The sequence below is a fragment of the Mus caroli genome, unplaced genomic scaffold, assembly GCF_978045245.1.
Source record: "Mus caroli unplaced genomic scaffold, Mus_caroli_1 scaffold_16, whole genome shotgun sequence".
NCBI lineage: Eukaryota > Metazoa > Chordata > Mammalia > Rodentia > Muridae > Mus > Mus caroli.
This window is the reverse complement of record NW_028227271.1, coordinates 57,575,459-57,580,539: the sequence shown is the minus strand read 5'-3', so window position 1 is coordinate 57,580,539 and position 5,081 is coordinate 57,575,459. Positions and strand designations below refer to the sequence as shown.

Below are 5,081 nucleotides of genomic sequence, written 5' to 3'. Positions count from 1 at the left end.
ACACAATGAAAGCATTTCTAAGAGGAAAACTCATAGCTATGAGTGTCTCCAAAAAGAAACTAGAGAGCACACACTAGCAGCTTGAAAACACACCTAAAAGCTCTAGAACAAAAGGAGGCAAATTCACCCAAAAGCAATAGACAGCAGGAAATAATCAAACTCAGGGGCGAAATCAACCAAGTAGAAACAAGACCAACTTTTCAAAGAATCAACCAATCTAGGATCTGGTTCTTTGAGAAAAATCAACAAGATAGATTAACCCTTAGCCAGACTCACTAAAGGGCACAGGGACAGCATCCTAATTAACAAAATCAGAAATGAAAAGGGAGATATAACAACAGATCCTGAAGAAACCCAAAACACTATCAGATCCTTCTACAAAAGGCTACACTCAACAAATCTAGAGAACCTGGATGAAATGGACACATTTCTAGACAGATACCAGGTACCAAAGTTAAATCAGGATCAGGTTAATGATCTAAACAGTCCTATATCCTCTAATGAAATGGGAGCAGTCATTAATAGTCTCCCAATCAAAAAAAAAAAAAAAAAAAAAGCCCAGGACCAGATGGGTTTAGTGCAGAGTTCTATCAGACCTTCAAAGAAGACCTAATTCCAGTTCTGAACAAACTATTCCACAACATAGAAGCAGAATGTACTCTACCCAACTCATTCTATGAAGCCATAGTTACTCTGATACCTAAACCACAGAAACACCCAACAAAGATTGAGAACTTCAGACCAATTTCTCTTATGAAAATCGATGCAAAAATACTTAATAAAATTCTCACTACAAAATTCAAGAACACATCAAAACAATCATCCATCCTGACCAAGTAGGTTTCATTCCAGGAAAGCAGGGATGGTTTAAAATATGGAAATCCATCAATGTAATACATTATATAAACAAATTCAAAGACAAAAACCACATGATCCTCTTGTTAGATGCAGAAAAAGCATTTGACAATATCCAACACCCATTCATGATAAAAGTCTTGGAAAGATCAGGAATTCAAAGCCCATAACTAAACATTATAAAAGCAGTCTACAGCAAACTGGTAGCCAACATCAAAGTAAATATTGAGAAGCTGGAAGCAATCCCACTAAAATCAGGGACTAGAAAAGGTTGCCCACTTTTTCCCTATCTATTCAACATTGTGGAGAAAGAGGAACACCCCTCCATTTTTGGTGGGATTGCAGGCTTGTACAACTACTCTGTTAATCACTCTGGCAGTTCCTCAAAAAATTGGACATAGTACTACTGGAGGATCCTGCAATACCTCTCTTGGGCATATATCCAGATGTTCCAACCGGTAAGGACACATGCTCCACTATGTTCATTGCAGCCTTATTTATAATATCCAGAAGCTGGAAAGAACCCAGGTGCCCCTCAATAGAAGAATGGATACAGAAAATATGGTATATTTACACAATGGAGTACGACTCAGCTATTAAAACAATGAATTCATGAAATTCCTAAGTAAATGGATGGATCTAAAGGGCATCATCCTGAGTGAGGTATCTCAATCACAAAAGAACTCATATGATATGTACTCATTGATAAGTGGATATTAGCCCAGAAACTTAGAATACCCAAGATATAAGATACAATTTTCAAAACACATGAAGCTCAGGAAGAACTAAGACCAAGGTGTGGATACTTTGCCCCTTCTTGGAATTTGGAGCAAGGCACCCATGGAAAGGGTTACAGAGACAGATTTTGGAGCTGAGACAAAAGGATGGACCATCTAGAGACTGCCATACCCAGGAATCCATCCCATAATCAGTGTCCAAACACTGACACCATTGCATACACTAGCATGATTTTGCTGAAAGGACCCTGATATAGCTGTCTCTTGTGAGACTATGCCAGGGCCTAGCAAACACTGAATTGGATGCTCACAGTCAGCTATTGGATGGATCACAAGGCCCCCAATGGACGAGCTGGAGGAAGTACTCAGTGATCTGTGGGGATCTGCAACCCTATAGGTCGAATAACAATATGGACTAACAAGTACCCCCTCATATCTTGTGTCTCTAGCTGTGTATGTATCAGAAGATTGCATGGTCAGCCATCAGTTGAAAGAGCCCCATTGGTCGTGCAGACTTTATGTGCCTCAGTACAGGGGAACACCAGGGCCAAGAGTTGGGTGTTGGGGACTTTGGGGATAGCATTGGAAATGTAAATGAAATAAATACCCAATAAAATATACTTTCTCTCTGTCTCTCTGTCTCTGTGTGTGTATGTGCGTTTATGTGTGTGTATATATATAATATCAAAACATCAATATAAAAAACATTGCTTTTTATTTCCATTAAATTTTAAATCATGTATTAATCTGTTTTCTGCTTATGAACCTTAATTGACAATAAAAACTGCATCTGCACCAAACTGGGCGCCAAAGTAGAGACATTGCTATATTTGAGAACCTGTTCAGCTTGCAGGTATACTATATTTAATTACACTATACTTATGCAGTTTTAATTTTGAATATTTTCTTATACAATCAAGGTACACCCCTGTCTTCCTTTCATCTTTCACTGAATAATTATTATAAAATATTTTTTACATGTAGATTGGTTAATCTTTTAGTTCATACTTTGGATTTTTTCTGGACACATAATTATTGGTGAGATTTGGTAATTTTATTTTTATTAAAGGAGAGAAAAACTAAGCTAAATATATTATGATATTTTGAATGTGATATAAAGTGTGCATGTTTAGTGCTAGTTTAGGTCTTTTTCCTATTGTGCTCTGTTTTGTTAAAATCCTGTATTACAATGCTCACCTCATTTAGCAATATACCTATTATCTTGCCCTTCAGTAACAACAAGTAGTAGTTAAGGTCTCAGCAGAAGAAATAGTGATGTTGATTTATTTGCTTGAGTCTTGCACCCTTTTCTACAACATTCTAGAGGTTAGTTTGATGATAATCATACTCAGAGGTTTTTTCCCCAACCATTTTTATTCTTGCTGGATTTTAAGCTGTCATTTTATTACATATTTATTCACAAAAAATACCAATGATGTATCATGAGTATGAATCCCATGCAATAAACAATCCCTCGGGTTTGGGAAGCTTTATTTGAACACTGATGTGATTTAAGGTTATTACTGAATTACTGAATGCCATCTTTATCAAAAGTCCTGTGAAGAACTTTCTTGTGATTGATCTTCCATTTTTTCTGACCAAATGTGGTGATTCCATCAAGCTGTCAATCAACTACTGTGGTAGTAAGAGTTGTTACACAGCAATGTAAATATGTTGGCACCAAGGATTTTATGTAATATGATCTAACCTACATAGAACAATAACACAGATACGTCTAGGAAATCAACTGATGTATCTTCTAGAGTAAATTATTATTGAATATATTAATGATTTTTCTTTTATCATTCATTGGTAGAGCAGTTTTATTAAATGTTAATGCTTAGATTTACTAACTGGGCAACATATTATTATAACAATATTTTTTTTCTTATTTTGTGGGTCAATACAGCAAACATGATTGTGAGTGAAATATTGAGGGTAAAGTGTAGGTCTTTAAATATTCTACCCTTGTGTAATGAAATTATGGTGAACAATAAAAGATTATATGTAAAATGATTTTAAGTATTTATGAAGGAGTAAGAAGTAAATATAAATCATGTAAATATAATATAAAGTAAATATAAATCATGTAATATTTTTGCACAAAGTTGTAACAGACACTATCTTTACTGAGAACCGCTTACAAAAGTTGAGTACTTGAACAAATACCTTTTAGATAAACATTCTGTCGTTAGCCCAAATTTTAGTCATTATGCTTTACTGATTTTAGTCATTATGATTTACTGATTCTCTTCAGCAAATGTGATTTCTCTAAAAACTATTTCTGTTGCATTTTGTTGAACATACTCTTTATAGCCTAATTTACTAGCATCACCTTCCAAAATCGGTGTTTTAAAATAATGTTCATGCTAGTTCAATCTCTGTGAGACCCTGTGATTCCAGGTTAGTTCATTCTGTATTTTTTCATGTGGTGTCTGTGATCCTTCTGGCTCCTACAATCTTTCTTCCCTTTTTACTAAAAGATTCCCTGAGCTCTGCCAAATGTTTGTTTGTGGGTCTCTGCATCTGATTCCATCAGTTGCTTGATAGAGCCTCTTTGATAGTAATTATGCCAGACTCCTGTCTACTAGTACAGCAGAATATTGTGAAAATTATTTCATTTACTACATGGGTTTAATCTAGGACATCTGAATACATGTTATACTTGTGTAGCTTACTGTTGGCAAGGAATTTCTTCTTTTTTTTTTTTTTTTTTTTTTTGTAGGAACCATCTTTTATTGGGGGAGGGTTACCAATCCTTGGCCGCTGCCTTCCTCATGGCTGCCAGCACGTTGCTCAGCTCCTCCCGCTTTCTCTTGGTGTGGTTGTGCGTGCCCACCCTCTTCTTGACGAACTTGAGTACGTGCTTGTCCTTGGACACTTTGAGCAACTCCATGGCTCTCCGCTCATAGGGCGCGAAGCCGCACACCTCCCGGATCATGTCCCACACGAACTTGGTGTGTTTGGTGAGGCGCCCCTGTCGCAGGCTGAAGCATCTCAGTTTGCTGAAGTTTTTCGTCATCTTGTGGCCCTTGGCCCACGGCCATGGGGTAGCACAGAGCCATGGCTGCTGCTCTCCGATGGCGGCTGGGACAGGAAGCGGCAAGGAATTTCTAACAGAGAGAGCAGGGGGCATTTATGATACTTTTGCCTATTTTCTGGACCCTTGCTCTCCTAAAGGACCCTTGCTCTCCTCATGCACCATTAATATGAAGGGAGGTCATATTCTTTTTTTTTGTTTTGTTTTGGTTTTTTGTTTTTGTTTTTTTTTTTTTTTTTTTTTTTTTTTTTTTGAGACAGGGTTTCTCTGTGTAGCCCTTGCTGTCCTGGAACTCACTTTGTAGACCAGGCTGGCCTCGAACTCAGAAATCCACCTGCCTCTGCCTCCCAAGTGCTGGGATTAAAGGCATGTGCCACCACGCCCGGCTTTCATATTCTTATTCTAACTTGATATGCCATGGTTTATTGATTTCTTGGAATACTTGTCCT

General features: G+C 37.2%; 1 pseudogene; it reads right to left on the bottom strand.

Annotated features, from left to right (window-relative positions):
* Nucleotides 1-4,341: 4,341 nt before the first annotated feature.
* On the bottom strand, nucleotides 4,342-4,657 carry LOC147000780 (large ribosomal subunit protein eL36 pseudogene; annotated as a pseudogene).
* Between the last annotated feature and the right edge of the window lie 424 nt (nucleotides 4,658-5,081).